Here is a 25,723-nt window from a genome sequence, read left to right on the forward strand (position 1 = left end):
TAAAGCATAGGTTAAAACAACATAAATACAATTTAATAAAGCAAAGGTTAAAACAGCATAAATACAATTTAATAAAGCATAGGTTAAAACAACATAAATACAATTTAATAAAGCATAGGATAAAGCAACATCAATACAATTTAATAAAGCATAGGATAAAACAACATAAATACAATTTAATAAAGCATAGATTAAAACAACATAAATACAATTTAATAAAGCATAGGTTAAAACAACATAAATACAATTTAATAAAGCATAGGATAAAACAACATAAATACAATTTAATAAAGCATAGGTTAAAATAACATAAATACAATTTAATAAAGCATAGGATAAAACAACATAAATACAATTTAATAAAGCATAGGTTAAAATAACATAAATACAATTTAATAAAGCATAGGTTAAAACAGCATAAATACAATTTAATAAAGCATAGGTTAAAACAACATAAATACAATTTAATAATGCATAGGATAAAACAACATAAATACAATTTAATAAAGCATAGGATAAAACAACATAAATACAATTTAATAAAGCATAGGATAAAACAACATAAATACAATTTAATAAAGCATAGGTTAAAACAACATAAATACAATTTAATAAAGCATAGGATAAAACAACATAAATACAATTTTATAAAGCATAGGTTAGAGCAACATAAATACAATTTAATAAAGCATAGTGTTAGAACCTTGCTGTTAGGTTTTTTTTCCTTTGCTGGTCACATGACCTTGTTGGCCTATTTAATCCTGCTCCGCCCTTCTGGCTTTGCTGGACTTCATTGTATATCTACTTTCTAGCTAGCCTGTGCTCTGTATCTAACTTTGCTTGGTCTACGGACCTCTATGTTCTATCTATTTTGTTTGTTCGTCTGTCTGCTACTATTTCTGTTAGGAGGTGTCCCATATTCCTCCCAGTCCTTAGTACTTGTAGGGATTCCCTCCCCACATTTATAGGTCTCCGTACAGACTAGATTAGGACTTTAGCAGGTCTGATCGCAGGATCAGGTTCCCTGTTACATTGTAGGGATTCAGCTGAGTCCTATAGTAGGGACAGATCTCCTCTCTTTCCTTAGCTTTGGTAGCAGAACATAACAGTAAGTCCAGCCTGCAAATTCTCTAAGGAAAGATTTTTCTGTTCCATCATGGTGTTGGTTCAGGATTTGGCTAAACACCTGCAGGGACTCTCTCTGGAAGTGGCCGAGCTCCGTCAGCACGTGAGTAACTGTCCTGGAGCATATTTCTTGGAGCCTAAGGTATGTTTGCCGGATTTATTTTTTGGTGAACATCGAGAATTTTTTTCATTTAAAAATGCTTGCTTATTGTATTTTCGTTTGAGACCCAAGTCCTCTGGGGATGAATCCCAGCGCGTAGGGTTCATAATGTCACTTTTGCGCAAAGAGCCTCAGGAGTGGGCCTTTTCTTTGCAACCTAGTGATACATGCTTCAGATCAGTGGATAGTTTTTTTTTCTGCTTTAGGACTATTATATGATGATCCTGACCGTGTGGCATCAGCTGAGACTGAGTTGAGACGTTTAAAACAAGGATCAGGTAATGTGGAAAAATATTGTACTCATTTTCGTCGTTGGTCCACTCAAACAGGGTGGAACGATTCTGCTCTGAAAAGTCTATTTCTTGCTGGGCTCAGTGAAAGGGTTAAAGACCTGCTAATTGCTTATCCTACACCTGAAGATTTGCAACAGGCTATGCAATTAGCTATACGGGTGGATAGAAGACTGCGTGCAAGGGTTAATGAGAGCAAATCCTCTGCTATGTCAGTTTCTGGTTATGAGAATGTGTGTACTAACAGTGGTGAACCGATGGAGATTGGATCGGTGGCACCTCGCTCTCAAGAAAAAGACCGTCGTTTTTCGGAAGGCTTGTGTTTCTATTGCGGAAAATCTGGTCATTTGATTAAAGGCTGTGAGCTTCGTATGAAGAAAGAAAAAAAAATGGTCAGTCACGCCCGTATTGCCTGTTTAAATTCCAAGGGTATATTTTTAGCTGCTTCCACGATTGCTCAGGAAAAATTAATGGAATTTCGGGTATTTGTTGATTGCGGGCCTACTCTGAATGTAATTGATGGGGGATTTGTGGAAAGACTCAATTTAAAACCTGAACCTTTATCATCCCCTATTGCTGTGGTTTCTGTGGATGGTTCCCCTTTGAAGAATATTACTCTCAAGGTCAGTGAATTTCCTCTCACTATTAATGGTGTTCACCATGAGAAATTGGATTTGGTAGTGTTGAATAACTTGCCTTCTCCAGTAATATTGGGTTTGCCCTGGTTAAAATTTCACAATCCTGTACTGGATTGGTCTACCAGTGAAATTAAATCCTGGAGCCATAAATGTTATGACAAGTGTTGTAACGGGCGTATTGCAGCTTTGGATAGGGGAGAATTGCCTGTTCCTATTCAGGATTTTTGGAGAGTTTTTTCTGAGAAGGAATCGCAGGTTTTGCCTCCCCATAGAGACTATGATTGCTCTATTGAATTTGTCCCTGGAGCGACTCTTCCTAAAAGTCATTTATTTAACCTTACTATTCCTGAGAGGAAGGCTTTGGAGGAATACATACAGACAAGTTTGGCCGCCGGTCACATTAGGCCCTCTAAGTCTCCTGTGGCGGTTGGATTTTTTTTTGTAAAAAAGAAGGACGGTGGTTTACGTCCTTGTCTGGATTTTCGTGAGATTAACAAAATTACTGTACGCAATCCTTACCCACTGCCATTGATTCCTGATCTGTTTAACCAGTTAATGGGGGCCAAGTGGTTCTCTAAAATTGACCTTAAGGGGGCATACAATCTGTTGCGCATGAAGGAGGGTGACGAATGGAAGACTGCTTTTAACACTCCTGTGGGTCATTTTGAGAATCTGGTGATGCCTTTTGGTCTTACCAATGCTCCTGCATTTTTTCAGAATCTTATTAATGACATCCTTGGGCCTTTGATCGGCAAAAATGTGGTTGTGTATTTGGATGACATTTTGATTTATTCGCCGGATCTGGAGTCTCATTGGCGGAGCGTACGTGAGGTATTACAGTTATTAATGGACAATTCGCTTTTTGCCAAGCTGGAGAAATGTGAATTCGCTGTACAGAGAATTAGTTTTTTGGGTTACATTATCTCCAGCGAAGGTTTTGAGATGGATCCGGTTAAAGTTCAAGCTATACAGGAATGGCCTAGGCCTATTGGTTTGAAATCGATACAGAGGTTTTTAGGTTTCGCCAATTATTACAGAAAATTCATAAAAAAAATTTCTAGTCTTGTCAAACCTCTGACCGATCTCACCAGGAAAGGTGCTGATGCGGTTCAGTGGTCTTCTGAGGCCATTGAAGCTTTTGTGTATCTCAAGGAGAGGTTCACCTCTGCTCCCATCCTTATGCAGCCTGATGTGACTAAGCCATTTTTGGTTGAGGTTGATGCTTCCTCTGTGGGGGTTGGACCAGTATTGTCTCAGGATAACGGGGATGGATTACATCCCTGTGCCTTTTTTTCAAAAAAAATTTCAGAGACTGAACTGAATTACGATATTGGTAATCGGGAATTATTGGCTATTAAACTCGCATTTGAACACTGGCGCCACTTCTTGGAAGGTGTGGAATTTCCCGTTCAGGTTCTTACGGATCATAAAAATCTGATATATCTTGATGCTGCCAAGCGCCTGAATGCCCGTCAGGCTAGGTGGGCACTGTTTTTCTCGCGGTTTAATTTCTCCGTTACTTACATCCCTGGTACTAAGAATGTTAAGGCGGATGCCTTGTCTCGCAGTTTTTCTCCCATAGTCGGTGCTGAGAAAGAGGAAAACATTTTACAAGAAGGTGTTGTGATAGCTGCTTTAGACTCCGTTTTGGAAGATGAGATTCTTAAAGCTCAGGAGAATGCCCCATCTAACACTCCTCATGGGAGGTTGTTTGTGCCTGGGACCTTTAGGAGAGATTTGTTTGTTGAGTGTCACGAATCTCGGTTGGCAGGTCATCCCGGAATCTCTGAGACCAAGAGACTGGTGGGTCGCAGTTTTTGGTTGCCTGGATGGCAGAAGGAAGTCATTAAGTGGGTGCGCCAATGTACTATATGTGCTAGATCTAAGTCCTCACATACTCCTGCTGCGGGGTTGCTTTGTCCTTTGGAGGTCCCCAGTGCTCCTTGGACACATTTGGCTATGGACTTTATAACTGACCTTCCCCCCTCTGAGGGTTTTACTGTCATCTGGGTGGTCGTGGACCGTTTTAGCAAGATGTGTCACTTTGTTCCCTTTGTCAAACTGCCCTGCGCTAAAACTCTCGCTAAGGCCTTTGTCAAGGAAATTGTCAGACTTCATGGCGTTCCTACTGACATTGTTTCTGATAGGGGTCCTCAGTTCGTGGCTCGTTTTTGGCGTGCCTTTTGTGACAGGTTGGGAATTCATTTGTCGTTTTCGTCCGGATATCATCCTGAATCTAATGGCCAGACAGAAAGGAAAAACCAGGATGTTGAGCAGTTCTTGCGTTGTTTTGTGGCAGACAATCAAGAGGGGTGGTCTGAGTTTCTGCCACTTGCTGAATTTGCTCTGAACAATCATACATCTTCTTCTGCTGGTTGTTCGCCTTTTTTTTGTTGTTCTGGGAGACATCCGTTGTTTTGGTCGTTCTCCAAGTTGGGATCTGCCGTGCCTGAGGAGGAGAATTTTTCCGGTGATTTGGAAAGAGTTTGGACGGATGTGCGTGGTAATCTTCAGGAGGCCAACAGAAAATCTAAAGACTACTTTGATAGGAAACGACAGGAGGTTTTGTTCGCTGTTGGTGACATGGTTTGGTTGTCCTCTAGGAATCTGCGGTTGAGGATTCCTTCTAAGAAATTGGGTCCCAAGTTTGTAGGGCCCTTTAAGGTGCTTCAGGTTGTCAACCAATCTGCTGTTAGGTTGGAGGTTCCTACCTCCTGGAGAATTAATCCGGTATTTCATGTCTCTCTGTTAAAAAAAGCTGTTGTGTCGGATGGTGACGCCTCTGCCTCTGTTCCTCCGGTGGTGGAGGACGGGGAATATGAAATTTCTCGCATCCTTGACTCTAGACGGTATAGAGGTAGTTTGCAGTATCTTGTGGCCTGGAAAGGTTTCGGACCCGAGGATAACTCTTGGGTGAGGTCAGATGATGTTTCCGCGTCCAGACTTATCAGAGCGTTTCACAGGAGATTTCCTGATAAGCCTGGTCCTAGGGGATCCGGAGGATCCTCTTAGAAGGGGGGGTACTGTTAGAACCTTGCTGTTAGTTTTTTTTTTCCTTTGCTGGTCACATGACCTTGTTGGCCTATTTAATCCTGCTCCGCCCTTCTGGCTTTGCTGGACTTCATTGTATATCTACTTTCTAGCTAGCCTGTGCTCTGTATCTAACTCTGTTAGTTTGCTTGGTCTACGGACCTCTATGTTCTATCTATTTTGTTTGTTCGTCTGTCTGCTACTATTTCTGTTAGGAGGTGTCCCATATTCCTCCCAGTCCTTAGTACTTGTAGGGATTCCCTCCCCACATCTATAGGTCTCCGTACAGACTAGATTAGGACTTTAGCAGGTCTGATCGCAGGATCAGGTTCCCTGTTACATCGTAGGGATTCAGCTGAGTCCTATAGTAGGGACAGATCTCCTCTCTTTCCTTAGCTTTGGTAGCAGAACATAACACATAGGTTAGAACAACATAAATACAATTTAATAAAGCATAGGATAAAACTACATAAATACAATTTAATAAAGCATAGGTTAAAACAACATAAATACAATTTAATAAAGCATAGGATAAAACAACATAAATACAATTTAATAAAGCATAGGATAAAACAACATAAATACAATTTAATAAAGCATGGGTTAAAACAACATAAATACAATTTAATAAAGCATAGGATAAAACAACATAAATACAATTTAATAAAGCATAGGATAAAACAACATAAATACAATTTAATAAAGCATAGGATAAAACTACATAAATACAATTTAATAAAGCATAGGTTAGAACAACATAAATACAATTTAATAAAGCATAGGATAAAACAACATAAATACAATTTAATAAAGCATAGGTTATAAACAACATAAATACAATTTAGTAAAGCATAGGATAAAACAACATAATTACAATTTAATAAAGCATAGGATAAAACAACATAAATATAATTTAATAAAGCATAGGATAAAACAACATAAATACAATTTAATAAAGCATAGGTTAAAACAACATAAATACAATTTAATAAAGCATAGGATAAAACAACATAAATACAATTTAATAAAGCATAGGATAAAACAACATAAATACAATTTAATAAAGCATAGGTTAAAACAACATAAATACAATTTAATAAAGCATAGGTTAAAACAGCATAAATACAATTTAATAAAGCATAGGTTAAAACAAAATAAATACAATTTAATAAAGCATAGGATAAAACAACCAAAATACAATTTAATAAAGCATAGGATAAAACAACATAAATACCATTTAATGAAGCATAGGATAAAACAACATAAATACAATTTAATAAAGCATGGGCTAAAACAACATAAATACAATTTAATAAAGCATAGGATAAAACAACATAAATACAATTTAATAAAGCATAGGTTAAAACAACATAAATACAATTTAATAAAGCATAGGATAAAACAACATAAATACAATTTAATAAAGCATAGGATAAAACAACATAAATACAATTTAATAAAGCATGGGTTAAAACAACATAAATACAATTTAATAAAGCATAGGATAAAACAACATAAATACAATTTAATAAAGCATAGGATAAAACAACATAAATACAATTTAATAAAGCATAGGATAAAACTACATAAATACAATTTAATAAAGCATAGGTTAGAACAACATAAATACAATTTAATAAAGCATAGGATAAAACAACATAAATACAATTTAATAAAGCATAGGTTATAAACAACATAAATACAATTTAATAAAGCATAGGATAAAACAACATAAATACAATTTAATAAAGCATAGGTTAAAAGAACATAAATACAATTTAATAAAGCATAGGATAAAACAACATAAATACAATTTAATAAAGCATAGGATAAAACAACATAAATACAATTTAATAAAGCATGGGTTTAAACAACATAAATACAATTTAATAAAGCATAGGATAAAACAACATAAATACAATTTAATAAAGCATAGGTTAAAACAACATAAATACAATTTAATAAAGCATAGGTTAAAACAGCATAAATACAATTTAATAAAGCATAGGTTAAAAGAACATAAATACAATTTAATAAAGCATAGGATAAAACAACATAAATACAATTTAATAAAGCATAGGATAAAACAACATAAATACAATTTAATAAAGCATGGGTTTAAACAACATAAATACAATTTAATAAAGCATAGGATAAAACAACATAAATACAATTTAATAAAGCATAGGTTAAAACAACATAAATACAATTTAATAAAGCATAGGTTAAAACAGCATAAATACAATTTAATAAAGCATAGGTTAAAACAACATAAATACAATTTAATAAAGCATAGGATAAAGCAACATAAATACAATTTAATAAAGCATAGGATAAAACAACATAAATACAATTTAATAAAGCATAGATTAAAACAACATAAATACAATTTTATAAAGCATAGGTTAAAACAACATAAATACAATTTAATAAAGCATAGGATAAAACAACATAAATACAATTTAATAAAGCATAGGTTAAAATAACATAAATACAATTTAATAAAGCATAGGATAAAACAACATAAATACAATTTAATAAAGCATAGGTTAAAACAACATAAATACAATTTAATAAAGCATAGGTTAAAACAGCATAAATACAATTTAATAAAGCATAGGTTAAAACAACATAAATACAATTTAATAATGCATAGGATAAAACAACATAAATACAATTTAATAAAGCATAGGATAAAACAACATAAATACAATTTAATAAAGCATAGGATAAAACAACATAAATACAATTTAATAAAGCATAGGTTAAAACAACATAAATACAATTTAATAAAGCATAGGATAAAACAACATAAATACAATTTTATAAAGCATAGGTTAGAACAACATAAATACAATTTAATAAAGCATAGTGTTAGAACCTTGCTGTTAGGTTTTTTTTCCTTTGCTGGTCACATGACCTTGTTGGCCTATTTAATCCTGCTCCGCCCTTCTGGCTTTGCTGGACTTCATTGTATATCTACTTTCTAGCTAGCCTGTGCTCTGTATCTAACTTTGCTTGGTCTACGGACCTCTATGTTCTATCTATTTTGTTTGTTCGTCTGTCTGCTACTATTTCTGTTAGGAGGTGTCCCATATTCCTCCCAGTCCTTAGTACTTGTAGGGATTCCCTCCCCACATCTATAGGTCTCCGTACAGACTAGATTAGGACTTTAGCAGGTCTGATCGCAGGATCAGGTTCCCTGTTACATTGTAGGGATTCAGCTGAGTCCTATAGTAGGGACAGATCTCCTCTCTTTCCTTAGCTTTGGTAGCAGAACATAACAGTAAGTCCAGCCTGCAAATTCTCTAAGGAAAGATTTTTCTGTTCCATCATGGTGTCGGTTCAGGATTTGGCTAAACACCTGCAGGGACTCTCTCTGGAAGTGGCCGAGCTCCGTCAGCACGTGAGTAACTGTCCTGGAGCATATTTCTTGGAGCCTAAGGTATGTTTGCCGGATTTATTTTTTGGTGAACATCGAGAATTTTTTTCATTTAAAAATGCTTGCTTATTGTATTTTCGTTTGAGACCCAAGTCCTCTGGGGATGAATCCCAGCGCGTAGGGTTCATAATGTCACTTTTGCGCAAAGAGCCTCAGGAGTGGGCCTTTTCTTTGCAACCTAGTGATACATGCTTCAGATCAGTGGATAGTTTTTTTTTCTGCTTTAGGACTATTATATGATGATCCTGACCGTGTGGCATCAGCTGAGACTGAGTTGAGACATTTAAAACAAGGATCAGGTAATGTGGAAAAATATTGTACTCATTTTCGTCGTTGGTCCACTCAAACAGGGTGGAACGATTCTGCTCTGAAAAGTCTATTTCTTGCTGGGCTCAGTGAAAGGGTTAAAGACCTGCTAATTGCTTATCCTACACCTGAAGATTTGCAACAGGCTATGCAATTAGCTATACGGGTGGATAGAAGACTGCGTGCAAGGGTTAATGAGAGCAAATCCTCTGCTATGTCAGTTTCTGGTTATGAGAATGTGTGTACTAACAGTGGTGAACCGATGGAGATTGGATCGGTGGCACCTCGCTCTCAAGAAAAAGACCGTCGTTTTTCGGAAGGCTTGTGTTTCTATTGCGGAAAATCTGGTCATTTGATTAAAGGCTGTGAGCTTCGTATGAAGAAAGAAAAAAAAATGGTCAGTCACGCCCGTATTGCCTGTTTAAATTCCAAGGGTATATTTTTAGCTGCTTCCACGATTGCTCAGGAAAAATTAATGGAATTTCGGGTATTTGTTGATTGCGGGCCTACTCTGAATGTAATTGATGGGGGATTTGTGGAAAGACTCAATTTAAAACCTGAACCTTTATCATCCCCCATTGCTGTGGTTTCTGTGGATGGTTCCCCTTTGAAGAATATTACTCTCAAGGTCAGTGAATTTCCTCTCACTATTAATGGTGTTCACCATGAGAAATTGGATTTGGTAGTGTTGAATAACTTGCCTTCTCCAGTAATATTGGGTTTGCCCTGGTTAAAATTTCACAATCCTGTACTGGATTGGTCTACCAGTGAAATTAAATCCTGGAGCCATAAATGTTATGACAAGTGTTGTAACGGGCGTATTGCAGCTTTGGATAGGGGAGAATTGCCTGTTCCTATTCAGGATTTTTGGAGAGTTTTTTCTGAGAAGGAATCGCAGGTTTTGCCTCCCCATAGAGACTATGATTGCTCTACTGAATTTGTCCCTGGAGCGACTCTTCCTAAAAGTCATTTATTTAACCTTACTATTCCTGAGAGGAAGGCTTTGGAGGAATACATACAGACAAGTTTGGCCGCCGGTCACATTAGGCCCTCTAAGTCTCCTGTGGCGGTTGGATTTTTTTTTGTAAAAAAGAAGGACGGTGGTTTACGTCCTTGTCTGGATTTTCGTGAGATTAACAAAATTACTGTACGCAATCCTTACCCACTGCCATTGATTCCTGATCTGTTTAACCAGTTAATGGGGGCCAAGTGGTTCTCTAAAATTGACCTTAAGGGGGCATACAATCTGTTGCGCATGAAGGAGGGTGACGAATGGAAGACTGCTTTTAACACTCCTGTGGGTCATTTTGAGAATCTGGTGATGCCTTTTGGTCTTACCAATGCTCCTGCATTTTTTCAGAATCTTATTAATGACATCCTTGGGCCTTTGATCGGCAAAAATGTGGTTGTGTATTTGGATGACATTTTGATTTATTCGCCGGATCTGGAGTCTCATTGGCGGAGCGTACGTGAGGTATTACAGTTATTAATGGACAATTCGCTTTTTGCCAAGCTGGAGAAATGTGAATTCGCTGTACAGAGAATTAGTTTTTTGGGTTACATTATCTCCAGCGAAGGTTTTGAGATGGATCCGGTTAAAGTTCAAGCTATACAGGAATGGCCTAGGCCTATTGGTTTGAAATCGATACAGAGGTTTTTAGGTTTCGCCAATTATTACAGAAAATTCATAAAAAAAATTTCTAGTCTTGTCAAACCTCTGACCGATCTCACCAGGAAAGGTGCTGATGCGGTTCAGTGGTCTTCTGAGGCCATTGAAGCTTTTGTGTATCTCAAGGAGAGGTTCACCTCTGCTCCCATCCTTATGCAGCCTGATGTGACTAAGCCATTTTTGGTTGAGGTTGATGCTTCCTCTGTGGGGGTTGGACCAGTATTGTCTCAGGATAACGGGGATGGATTACATCCCTGTGCCTTTTTTTCAAAAAAAATTTCAGAGACTGAACTGAATTACGATATTGGTAATCGGGAATTATTGGCTATTAAACTCGCATTTGAACACTGGCGCCACTTCTTGGAAGGTGCGGAATTTCCCGTTCAGGTTCTTACGGATCATAAAAATCTGATATATCTTGATGCTGCCAAGCGCCTGAATGCCCGTCAGGCTAGGTGGGCACTGTTTTTCTCGCGGTTTAATTTCTCCGTTACTTACATCCCTGGTACTAAGAATGTTAAGGCGGATGCCTTGTCTCGCAGTTTTTCTCCCATAGTCGGTGCTGAGAAAGAGGAAAACATTTTACAAGAAGGTGTTGTGATAGCTGCTTTAGACTCCGTTTTGGAAGATGAGATTCTTAAAGCTCAGGAGAATGCCCCATCTAACACTCCTCATGGGAGGTTGTTTGTGCCTGGGACCTTTAGGAGAGATTTGTTTGTTGAGTGTCACGAATCTCGGTTGGCAGGTCATCCCGGAATCTCTGAGACCAAGAGACTGGTGGGTCGCAGTTTTTGGTTGCCTGGATGGCAGAAGGAAGTCATTAAGTGGGTGCGCCAATGTACTATATGTGCTAGATCTAAGTCCTCACATACTCCTGCTGCGGGGTTGCTTTGTCCTTTGGAGGTCCCCAGTGCTCCTTGGACACATTTGGCTATGGACTTTATAACTGACCTTCCCCCCTCTGAGGGTTTTACTGTCATCTGGGTGGTCGTGGACCGTTTTAGCAAGATGTGTCACTTTGTTCCCTTTGTCAAACTGCCCTGCGCTAAAACTCTCGCTAAGGCCTTTGTCAAGGAAATTGTCAGACTTCATGGCGTTCCTACTGACATTGTTTCTGATAGGGGTCCTCAGTTCGTGGCTCGTTTTTGGCGTGCCTTTTGTGACAGGTTGGGAATTCATTTGTCGTTTTAGTCCGGATATCATCCTGAATCTAATGGCCAGACAGAAAGGAAAAACCAGGATGTTGAGCAGTTCTTGCGTTGTTTTGTGGCAGACAATCAAGAGGGGTGGTCTGAGTTTCTGCCACTTGCTGAATTTGCTCTGAACAATCATACATCTTCTTCTGCTGGTTGTTCGCCTTTTTTTTGTTGTTCTGGGAGACATCCGTTGTTTGGGTCGTTCTCCAAGTTGGGATCTGCCGTGCCTGAGGAGGAGAATTTTTCCGGTGATTTGGAAAGAGTTTGGACGGATGTGCGTGGTAATCTTCAGGAGGCCAACAGAAAATCTAAAGACTACTTTGATAGGAAACGACAGGAGGTTTTGTTCGCTGTTGGTGACATGGTTTGGTTGTCCTCTAGGAATCTGCGGTTGAGGATTCCTTCTAAGAAATTGGGTCCCAAGTTTGTAGGGCCCTTTAAGGTGCTTCAGGTTGTCAACCAATCTGCTGTTAGGTTGGAGGTTCCTACCTCCTGGAGAATTAATCCGGTATTTCATGTCTCTCTGTTAAAAAAAGCTGTTGTGTCGGATGGTGACGCCTCTGCCTCTGTTCCTCCGGTGGTGGAGGACGGGGAATATGAAATTTCTCGCATCCTTGACTCTAGACGGTATAGAGGTAGTTTGCAGTATCTTGTGGCCTGGAAAGGTTTCGGACCCGAGGATAACTCTTGGGTGAGGTCAGATGATGTTTCCGCGTCCAGACTTATCAGAGCGTTTCACAGGAGATTTCCTGATAAGCCTGGTCCTAGGGGATCCGGAGGATCCTCTTAGAAGGGGGGGTACTGTTAGAACCTTGCTGTTAGGTTTTTTTTTCCTTTGCTGGTCACATGACCTTGTTGGCCTATTTAATCCTGCTCCGCCCTTCTGGCTTTGCTGGACTTCATTGTATATCTACTTTCTAGCTAGCCTGTGCTCTGTATCTAACTCTGTTAGTTTGCTTGGTCTACGGACCTCTATGTTCTATCTATTTTGTTTGTTCGTCTGTCTGCTACTATTTCTGTTAGGAGGTGTCCCATATTCCTCCCAGTCCTTAGTACTTGTAGGGATTCCCTCCCCACATCTATAGGTCTCCGTACAGACTAGATTAGGACTTTAGCAGGTCTGATCGCAGGATCAGGTTCCCTGTTACATCGTAGGGATTCAGCTGAGTCCTATAGTAGGGACAGATCTCCTCTCTTTCCTTAGCTTTGGTAGCAGAACATAACACATAGGTTAGAACAACATAAATACAATTTAATAAAGCATAGGATAAAACTACATAAATACAATTTAATAAAGCATAGGTTAAAACAACATAAATACAATTTAATAAAGCATAGGATAAAACAACATAAATACAATTTAATAAAGCATAGGTTAAAACAAAATAAATACAATTTAATAAAGCATAGGATAAAACAACCAAAATACAATTTAATAAAACATAGGATAAAACAACATAAATACCATTTAATGAAGCATAGGATAAAACAACATAAATACAATTTAATGAAGCATGGGCTAAAACAACATCAATACAATTTAATAAAGCATAGGATAAAACAACATAAATACAATTTAATAAAGCATAGGTTAAAACAACATAAATACAATTTAATAAAGCATAGGATAAAACAACATAAATACAATTTAATAAAGCATAGGATAAAACAACATAAATACAATTTAATAAAGCATGGGTTAAAACAACATAAATACAATTTAATAAAGCATAGGATAAAACAACATAAATACAATTTAATAAAGCATAGGATAAAACAACATAAATACAATTTAATAAAGCATAGGATAAAACTACATAAATACAATTTAATAAAGCATAGGTTAGAACAACATGAATACAATTTAATAAAGCATAGGATAAAACAACATAAATACAATTTAATAAAGCATAGGTTATAAACAACATAAATACAATTTAGTAAAGCATAGGATAAAACAACATAAATACAATTTAATAAAGCATAGGATAAAACAACATAAATATAATTTAATAAAGCATAGGATAAAACAACATAAATACAATTTAATAAAGCATAGGTTAAAACAACATAAATACAATTTAATAAAGCATAGGATAAAACAACATAAATACAATTTAATAAAGCATAGGATAAAACAACATAAATACAATTTAATAAAGCATAGGTTAAAACAACATAAATACAATTTAATAAAGCATAGGTTAAAACAGCATAAATACAATTTAATAAAGCATAGGTTAAAACAAAATAAATACAATTTAATAAAGCATAGGATAAAACAACCAAAATACAATTTAATAAAGCATAGGATAAAACAACATAAATACCATTTAATGAAGCATAGGATAAAACAACATAAATACAATTTAATGAAGCATGGGCTAAAACAACATAAATACAATTTAATAAAGCATAGGATAAAACAACATAAATACAATTTAATAAAGCATAGGTTAAAACAACATAAATACAATTTAATAAAGCATAGGATGAAACAACATAAATACAATTTAATAAAGCATAGGATAAAACAACATAAATACAATTTAATAAAGCATGGGTTAAAACAACATAAATACAATTTAATAAAGCATAGGATAAAACAACATAAATACAATTTAATAAAGCATAGGATAAAACAACATAAATACAATTTAATAAAGCATAGGATAAAACTACATAAATACAATTTAATAAAGCATAGGTTAGAACAACATAAATACAATTTAATAAAGCATAGGATAAAACAACATAAATACAATTTAATAAAGCATAGGTTATAAACAACATAAATACAATTTAATACAGCTTGGGATAAAACAACATAAATACAATTTAATAAAGCATAGGATAAAACAACATAAATATAATTTAATAAAGCATAGGATAAAACAACATAAATACAATTTAATAAAGCATAGGTTAAAACAACATAAATACAATTTAATAAAGCATAGGATAAAACAACATAAATACAATTTAATAAAGCATAGGATAAAACAACATAAGTACAATTTAATAAAGCATAGGTTAAAACAACATAAATACAATTTAATAAAGCATAGGTTAAAACAGCATAAATACAATTTAATAAAGCATAGGTTAAAACAACATAAATACAATTTAATAAAGCATAGGATAAAACAACATAAATACAATTTAATAAAGCATAGGATAAAACAACATAAATACAATTTAATAAAGCATAGGTTAAAACAACATAAATACAATTTAATAAAGCATAGGTTAAAACAGCATAAATACAATTTAATAAAGCATAGGTTAAAACAACATAAATACAATTTAATAAAGCATAGGATAAAGCAACATAAATACAATTTAATAAAGCATAGGATAAAACAACATAAATACAATTTAATAAAGCATAGGTTAAAACAACATAAATACAATTTTATAAAGCATAGGTTAAAACAACATAAATACAATTTAATAAAGCATAGGATAAAACAACATAAATACAATTTAATAAAGCATAGGTTAAAACAACATAAATACAATTTAATAAAGCATAGGATAAAACAACATAAATACAATTTAATAAAGCATAGGTTAAAACAACATAAATACAATTTAATAAAGCATAGGTTAAAACAGCATAAATACAATTTAATAAAGCATAGGTTAAAACAACATAAATACAATTTAATAATGCATAGGATAAAACAACATAAATACAATTTAATAAAGCATAGGATAAAACAACATAAATACAATTTAATAAAGCATAGGATAAAACAACATAAATACAATTTAATAAAACATAGGTTAAAACAACATAAATACAATTTAATAAAGCATAGGATAAAACAACATAAATACAATTTTATAAAGCATAGGTTAGAACAACATAAATACAATTTAATAAAGCATAGTATTAGAACCTTGCTGTTAGGTTTTTTTTTCCTTTGCTGGTCACATGACCTTGTTGGCCTATTTAATCCTGCTCCGCCCTTCTGGCTTTGCTGGACTTCATTGTATATCTACTTTCTAGCTAGCCTGTGCTCTGTATCTAACTCTGTTAGTTTGCTTGGTCTACGGACCTCTATGTTCTATCTATTTTGTTTGTTCGTCTGTCTGCTACTATTTCTGTTAGGAGGTGTCCCATATTCCTCCCAGTCCTTAGTACTTGTAGGGATTCCCTCCCCACATCTATAGGTCTCCGTACAGACTAGATTAGGACTTTAGCAGGTCTGATCGCAGGATCAGGTTCCCTGTTACATTGTAGGGATTCAGCTGAGTCCTATAGTAGGGACAGATCTCCTCTCTTTCCTTAGCTTTGGTAGCAGAACATAACAGTAAGTCCAGCCTGCAAATTCTCTAAGGAAAGATTTTTCTGTTCCATCATGGTGTCGGTTCAGGATTTGGCTAAACACCTGCAGGGACTCTCTCTGGAAGTGGCCGAGCTCCGTCAGCACGTGAGTAACTGTCCTGGAGCATATTTCTTGGAGCCTAAGGTATGTTTGCCGGATTTATTTTTTGGTGAACATCGAGAATTTTTTTCATTTAAAAATGCTTGCTTATTGTATTTTTGTTTGAGACCCAAGTCCTCTGGGGATGAATCCCAGCGCGTAGGGTTCATAATGTCACTTTTGCGCAAAGAGCCTCAGGAGTGGGCCTTTTCTTTGCAACCTAGTGATACATGCTTCAGATCAGTGGATAGTTTTTTTTTCTGCTTTAGGACTATTATATGATGATCCTGACCGTGTGGCATCAGCTGAGACTGAGTTGAGACGTTTAAAACAAGGATCAGGTAATGTGGAAAAATATTGTACTCATTTTCGTCGTTGGTCCACTCAAACAGGGTGGAACGATTCTGCTCTGAAAAGTCTATTTCTTGCTGGGCTCAGTGAAAGGGTTAAAGACCTGCTAATTGCTTATCCTACACCTGAAGATTTGCAACAGGCTATGCAATTAGCTATACGGGTGGATAGAAGACTGCGTGCAAGGGTTAATGAGAGCAAATCCTCTGCTATGTCAGTTTCTGGTTATGAGAATGTGTGTACTAACAGTGGTGAACCGATGGAGATTGGATCGGTGGCACCTCGCTCTCAAGAAAAAGACCGTCGTTTTTCGGAAGGCTTGTGTTTCTATTGCGGAAAATCTGGTCATTTGATTAAAGGCTGTGAGCTTCGTATGAAGAAAGAAAAAAAAATGGTCAGTCACGCCCGTATTGCCTGTTTAAATTCCAAGGGTATATTTTTAGCTGCTTCCACGATTGCTCAGGAAAAATTAATGGAATTTCGGGTATTTGTTGATTGCGGGCCTACTCTGAATGTAATTGATGGGGGATTTGTGGAAAGACTCAATTTAAAACCTGAACCTTTATCATCCCCCATTGCTGTGGTTTCTGTGGATGGTTCCCCTTTGAAGAATATTACTCTCAAGGTCAGTGAATTTCCTCTCACTATTAATGGTGTTCACCATGAGAAATTGGATTTGGTAGTGTTGAATAACTTGCCTTCTCCAGTAATATTGGGTTTGCCCTGGTTAAAATTTCACAATCCTGTACTGGATTGGTCTACCAGTGAAATTAAATCCTGGAGCCATAAATGTTATGACAAGTGTTGTAACGGGCGTATTGCAGCTTTGGATAGGGGAGAATTGCCTGTTCCTATTCAGGATTTTTGGAGAGTTTTTTCTGAGAAGGAATCGCAGGTTTTGCCTCCCCATAGAGACTATGATTGCTCTATTGAATTTGTCCCTGGAGCGACTCTTCCTAAAAGTCGTTTATTTAACCTTACTATTCCTGAGAGGAAGGCTTTGGAGGAATACATACAGACAAGTTTGGCCGCCGGTCACATTAGGCCCTCTAAGTCTCCTGTGGCGGTTGGATTTTTTTTTGTAAAAAAGAAGGACGGTGGTTTACGTCCTTGTCTGGATTTTCGTGAGATTAACAAAATTACTGTACGCAATCCTTACCCACTGCCATTGATTCCTGATCTGTTTAACCAGTTAATGGGGGCCAAGTGGTTCTCTAAAATTGACCTTAAGGGGGCATACAATCTGTTGCGCATGAAGGAGGGTGACGAATGGAAGACTGCTTTTAACACTCCTGTGGGTCATTTTGAGAATCTGGTGATGCCTTTTGGTCTTACCAATGCTCCTGCATTTTTTCAGAATCTTATTAATGACATCCTTGGGCCTTTGATCGGCAAAAATGTGGTTGTGTATTTGGATGACATTTTGATTTATTCGCCGGATCTGGAGTCTCATTGGCGGAGCGCACGTGAGGTATTACAGTTATTAATGGACAATTCGCTTTTTTGCCAAGCTGGAGAAATGTGAATTCGCTGTACAGAGAATTAGTTTTTTGGGTTACATTATCTCCAGCGAAGGTTTTGAGATGGATCCGGTTAAAGTTCAAGCTATACAGGAATGGCCTAGGCCTATTGGTTTGAAATCGATACAGAGGTTTTTAGGTTTCGCCAATTATTACAGAAAATTCATAAAAAAAATTTCTAGTATTGTCAAACCTCTGACCGATCTCACCAGGAAAGGTGCTGATGCGGTTCAGTGGTCTTCTGAGGCCATTGAAGCTTTTGTGTATCTCAAGGAGAGGTTCACCTCTGCTCCCATCCTTATGCAGCCTGATGTGACTAAGCCGTTTTTGGTTGAGGTTGATGCTTCCTCTGTGGGGGTTGGACCAGTATTGTCTCAGGATAACGGGGATGGATTACATCCCTGTGCCTTTTTTTCAAAAAAATTTTCAGAGACTGAACTGAATTACGATATTGGTAATCGGGAATTATTGGCTATTAAACTCGCATTTGAACACTGGCGCCACTTCTTGGAAGGTGCGGAATTTCCCGTTCAGGTTCTTACGGATCATAAAAATCTGATATATCTTGATGCTGCCAAGCGCCTGAATGCCCGTCAGGCTAGGTGGGCACTGTTTTTCTCGCGGTTTAATTTCTCCGTTACTTACATCCCTGGTACTAAGAATGTTAAGGCGGATGCCTTGTCTCGCAGTTTTTCTCCCATAGTCGGTGCTGAGAAAGAGGAAAACATTTTACAAGAAGGTGTTGTGATAGCTGCTTTAGACTCCGTTTTGGAAGATGAGATTCTTAAAGCTCAGGAGAATGCCCCATCTAACACTCCTCATGGGAGGTTGTTTGTGCCTGGGACCTTTAGGAGAGATTTGTTTGTTGAGTGTCACGAATCTCGGTTGGCAGGTCATCCCGGAATCTCTGAGACCAAGAGACTGGTGGGTCGCAGTTTTTGGTGGCCTGGATGGCAGAAGGAAGTCATTAAGTGGGTGCGCCAATGTACTATATGTGCTATATCTAAGTCCTCACATACTCCTGCTGCGGGGTTGCTTTGTCCTTTGGAGGTCCCCAGTGCTCCTTGGACACATTTGGCTATGGACTTTATAACTGACCTTCCCCCCTCTGAGGGTTTTACTGTCATCTGGGTGGTCGTGGACCGTTTTAGCAAGATGTGTCACTTTGTTCCCTTTGTCAAACTGCCCTGCGCTAAAACTCTCGCTAAGGCCTTTGTCAAGGAAATTGTCAGACTTCATGGCGTTCCTACTGACATTGTTTCTGATAGGGGTCCTCAGTTCGTGGCTCGTTTTTGGCGTGCCTTTTGTGACAGGTTGGGAATTCATTTGTCGTTTTCGTCCGGATATCATCCTGAATCTAATGGCCAGACAGAAAGGAAAAACCAGGATGTTGAGCAGTTCTTGCGTTGTTTTGTGGCAGACAATCAAGAGGGGTGGTCTGAGTTTCTGCCACTTGCTGAATTTGCTCTGAACAATCATACATCTTCTTCTGCTGGTTGTTCGCCTTTTTTTTGTTGTTCTGGGAGACATCCGTTGTTTGGGTCGTTCTCCAAGTTGGGATCTGCCGTGCCTGAGGAGGAGAATTTTTCCGGTGATTTGGAAAGAGTTTGGACGGATGTGCGTGGTAATCTTCAGGAGGCCAACAGAAAATCTAAAGACTACTTTGATAGGAAACGACAGGAGGTTTTGTTCGCTGTTGGTGACATGGTTTGGTTGTCCTCTAGGAATCTGCGGTTGAGGATTCCTTCTAAGAAATTGGGTCCCAAGTTTGTAGGGCCCTTTAAGGTGCTTCAGGTTGTCAACCAATCTGCTGTTAGGTTGGAGGTTCCTACCTCCTGGAGAATTAATCCGGTATTTCATGTCTCTCTGTTAAAAAAAGCTGTTGTGTCGGATGGTGACGCCTCTGCCTCTGTTCCTCCGGTGGTGGAGGACGGGGAATATGAAATTTCTCGCATCCTTGACTCTAGACGGTATAGAGGTAGTTTGCAGTATCTTGTGGCCTGGAAAGGTTTCGGACCCGAGGATAACTCTTGGGTGAGGTCAGATGATGTTTCCGCGTCCAGACTTATCAGAGCGTTTCACAGGAGATTTCCTGATAAGCCTGGTCCTAGGGGATCCGGAGGATCCTCTTAGAAGGGGGGGTACTGTTAGAACCTTGCTGTTAGGTTTTTTTTTCCTTTGCTGGTCACATGACCTTGTTGGCCTATTTAATCCTGCTCCGCCCTTCTGGCTTTGCTGGACTTCATTGTATATCTACTTTCTAGCTAGCCTGTGCTCTGTATCTAACTCTGTTAGTTTGCTTGGTCTACGGACCTCTATGTTCTATCTATTTTGTTTGTTCGTCTGTCTGCTACTATTTCTGTTAGGAGGTGTCCCATATTCCTCCCAGTCCTTAGTACTTGTAGGGATTCCCTCCCCACATCTATAGGTCTCCGTACAGACTAGATTAGGACTTTAGCAGGTCTGATCGCAGGATCAGGTTCCCTGTTACATCGTAGGGATTCAGCTGAGTCCTATAGTAGGGACAGATCTCCTCTCTTTCCTTAGCTTTGGTAGCAGAACATAACACATAGGTTAGAACAACATAAATACAATTTAATAAAGCATAGGATAAAACTACATAAATACAATTTAATAAAGCATAGGTTAAAACAACATAAATACAATTTAATAAAGCATAGGATAAAACAACATAAATACAATTTAATAAAGCATAGGTTAAAACAAAATAAATACAATTTAATAAAGCATAGGATAAAACAACCAAAATACAATTTAATAAAGCATAGGATAAAACAACATAAATACCATTTAATGAAGCATAGGATAAAACAACATAAATACAATTTAATGAAGCATGGGCTAAAACAACATAAATACAATTTAATAAAGCATAGGATAAAACAACATAAATACAATTTAATAAAGCATAGGTTAAAACAACATAAATACAATTTAATAAAGCATAGGATAAAACAACATAAATACAATTTGATAAAGCATAGGATAAAACAACATAAATACAATTTAATAAAGCATGGGTTAAAACAACATAAATACAATTTAATAAAGCATAGGATAAAACAACATAAATACAATTTAATAAAGCATAGGATAAAACAACATAAATACAATTTAATAAAGCATAGGATAAAACTACATAAATACAATTTAATAAAGCATAGGTTAGAACAACATAAATACAATTTAATAAAGCATAGGATAAAACAACATAAATACAATTTAATAAAGCATAGGTTATAAACAACATAAATACAATTTAATAAAGCATAGGATAAAACAACATAAATACAATTTAATAAAGCATAGGATAAAACAACATAAATATAATTTAATAAAGCATAGGATAAAACAACATAAATACAATTTAATAAAGCATAGGATAAAACAACATAAATACAATTTAATAAAGCATAGGTTAAAACAACATAAATACAATTTAATAAAGCATAGGTTAAAACAGCATAAATACAATTTAATAAAGCATAGGTTAAAACAACATAAATACAATTTAATAAAGCATAGGATAAAACAACATAAATACAATTTAATAAAGCATAGGATAAAACAACATAAATACAATTTAATAAAGCATAGGTTAAAACAACATAAATACAATTTAATAAAGCATAGGTTAAAACAGCATAAATACAATTTAATAAAGCATAGGTTAAAACAACATAAATACAATTTAATAAAGCATAGGATAAAACAACATAAATACAATTTAATAAAGCATAGGATAAAACAACATAAATACAATTTAATAAAGCATAGGTTAAAACAACATAAATACAATTTAATAAAGCATAGGATAAAACAACCAAAATACAATTTAATAAAGCATAGGATAAAACAACATAAATACCATTTAATGAAGCATAGGATAAAACAACATAAATACAATTTAATGAAGCATGGGCTAAAACAACATAAATACAATTTAATAAAGCATAGGTTAAAACAACATAAATACAATTTAATAAAGCATAGGATAAAACAACATAAATACAATTTAATAAAGCATAGGATAAAACAACATAAATATAATTTAATAAAGCATAGGATAAAACAACATAAATACAATTTAATAAAGCATAGGTTAAAACAACATAAATACAATTTAATAAAGCATAGGATAAAACAACATAAATACAATTTAATAAAGCATAGGATAAAACAACATAAATACAATTTAATAAAGCATAGGTTAAAACAACATAAATACAATTTAATAAAGCATAGGTTAAAACAGCATAAATACAATTTAATAAAGCATAGGTTAAAACAAAATAAATACAATTTAATAAAGCATAGGATAAAACAACCAAAATACAATTTAATAAAGCATAGGATAAAACAACATAAATACCATTTAATGAAGCATAGGATAAAACAACATAAATACAATTTAATGAAGCATGGGCTAAAACAACATAAATACAATTTAATAAAGCATAGGATAAAACAACATAAATACAATTTAATAAAGCATAGGTTAAAACAACATAAATACAATTTAATAAAGCATAGGATAAAACAACATAAATACAATTTAATAAAGCATAGGATAAAACAACATAAATACAATTTAATAAAGCATGGGTTAAAACAACATAAATACAATTTAATAAAGCATAGGATAAAACAACATAAATACAATTTAATAAAGCATAGGATAAAACAGCATAAATACAATTTAATAAAGCATAGGATAAAACTACATAAATACAATTTAATAAAGCATAGGTTAGAACAACATAAATACAATTGAATAAAGCATAGGATAAAACAACATAAATACAATTTAATAAAGCATAGGTTATAAACAACATAAATACAATTTAATAAAACATAGGATAAAACAACATAAATACAATTTAATAAAGCATAGGATAAAACAACATAAATATAATTTAATAAAGCATAGGATAAAACAACATAAATACAATTTAATAAAGCATAGGATAAAACAACATAAATACAATTTAATAAAGCATAGGTTAAAACAACATAAATACAATTTAATAAAGCATAGGTTAAAACAGCATAAATACAATTTAATAAAGCATAGGTTAAAACAACATAAATACAATTTAATAAAGCATAGGATAAAACAACATAAATACAATTTAATAAAGCATAGGATAAAACAACATAAATACAATTTAATAAAGCATAGGTTAAAACAACATAAATACAATTTAATAAAGCATAGGTTAAAACAGCATAAATACAATTTAATAAAGCATAGGTTAAAACAACATAAATACAATTTAATAAAGCATAGGATAAAACAACATAAATACAATTTAATAAAGCATAGGATAAAACAACATGAATACAATTTAATAAAGCATAGGTTAAAACAACATAAATACAATTTAATAAAGCATAGGATAAAACAACCAAAATACAATTTAATAAAGCATAGGATAAAACAACATAAATACCATTTAATGAAGCATAGGATAAAACAACATAAATACAATTTAATGAAGCATGGGCTAAAACAACATAAATACAATTTAATAAAGCATAGGTTAAAACAACATAAATACAATTTAATAAAGCATAGGATAAAACAACATAAATACAATTTAATAAAGCATAGGATAAAACAACATAAATATAATTTAATAAAGCATAGGATAAAACAACATAAATACAATTTAATAAAGCATAGGTTAAAACAACATAAATACAATTTAATAAAGCATAGGATAAAACAACATAAATACAATTTAATAAAGCATAGGATAAAACAACATAAATACAATTTAATAAAGCATAGGTTAAAACAACATAAATACAATTTAATAAAGCATAGGTTAAAACAGCATAAATACAATTTAATAAAGCATAGGTTAAAACAAAATAAATACAATTTAATAAAGCATAGGATAAAACAACCAAAATACAATTTAATAAAGCATAGGATAAAACAACATAAATACCATTTAATGAAGCATAGGATAAAACAACATAAATACAATTTAATGAAGCATGGGCTAAAACAACATAAATACAATTTAATAAAGCATAGGATAAAACAACATAAATACAATTTAATAAAGCATAGGTTAAAACAACATAAATACAATTTAATAAAGCATAGGATAAAACAACATAAATACAATTTAATAAAGCATGGGTTAAAACAACATAAATACAATTTAATAAAGCATAGGATAAAACAACATAAATACAATTTAATAAAGCATAGGATAAAACAGCATAAATACAATTTAATAAAGCATAGGATAAAACTACATAAATACAATTTAATAAAGCATAGGTTAGAACAACATAAATACAATTGAATAAAGCATAGGATAAAACAACATAAATACAATTTAATAAAGCATAGGTTATAAACAACATAAATACAATTTAATAAAGCATAGGATAAAACAACATAAATACAATTTAATAAAGCATAGGATAAAACAACATAAATATAATTTAATAAAGCATAGGATAAAACAACATAAATACAATTTAATAAAGCATAGGATAAAACAACATAAATACAATTTAATAAAGCATAGGTTAAAACAACATAAATACAATTTAATAAAGCATAGGTTAAAACAGCATAAATGCAATTTAATAAAGCATAGGTTAAAACAACATAAATACAATTTAATAAAGCATAGGATAAAACAACATAAATACAATTTAATAAAGCATAGGATAAAACAACATAAATACAATTTAATAAAGCATAGGTTAAAACAACATAAATACAATTTAATAAAGCATAGGTTAAAACAGCATAAATACAATTTAATAAAGCATAGGTTAAAACAACATAAATACAATTTAATAAAGCATAGGATAAAACAACATAAATACAATTTAATAAAGCATAGGATAAAACAACATAAATACAATTTAATAAAGCATAGGTTAAAACAACATAAATACAATTTAATAAAGCATAGGTTAAAACAACATAAATACAATTTAATAAAGCATAGGATAAAACAACATAAATACAATTTAATAAAGCATAGGTTAAAACAACATAAATACAATTTAATAAAGCATAGGATAAAACAACATAAATACAATTTAATAAAGCATAGGATAAAACAACATAAATACAATTTAATAAAGCATAGGATAAAACAACATAAATACAATTTAATACAGCATAGGTTAAAACAACAGAAGAATTTTTAAACGACAGCGGAATTCCGAAAACAATGGAAGAGTTCCGAAGCATTTTAAACTTCAGCTGATTTCCGAGAAATGCAAGAGTTCCGAATCATTTTGAAATGTCAGCCGAAATCCGAGAAAATTGGAAGAGTTCCGAAGCATTTTTAAACTTCAGCGGAATTCCTTGAACAATGAAAGAGTTGCGAAGCATTATTAAATGTCAGCGGAAATCCAAGAACAATGGAAGCGTTCCGAAGCATTTTTAAATGTCAGCGGAATTCCGAGAACAATGAAAGAGTTGTGAAGCATTATTAAACGTCAGCGGAATTCTGAGATCAATGGAAGAGTTCCGAAACCTTTTTAAACATCAGCGGATTT

This window comes from Phyllobates terribilis, unplaced genomic scaffold (assembly GCF_046119375.1).
Source record: "Phyllobates terribilis strain yellow unplaced genomic scaffold, ASM4611937v1 Scaffold_1__5_contigs__length_1240528914, whole genome shotgun sequence".
Classification (NCBI taxonomy): Eukaryota; Metazoa; Chordata; class Amphibia; order Anura; family Dendrobatidae; genus Phyllobates; species Phyllobates terribilis.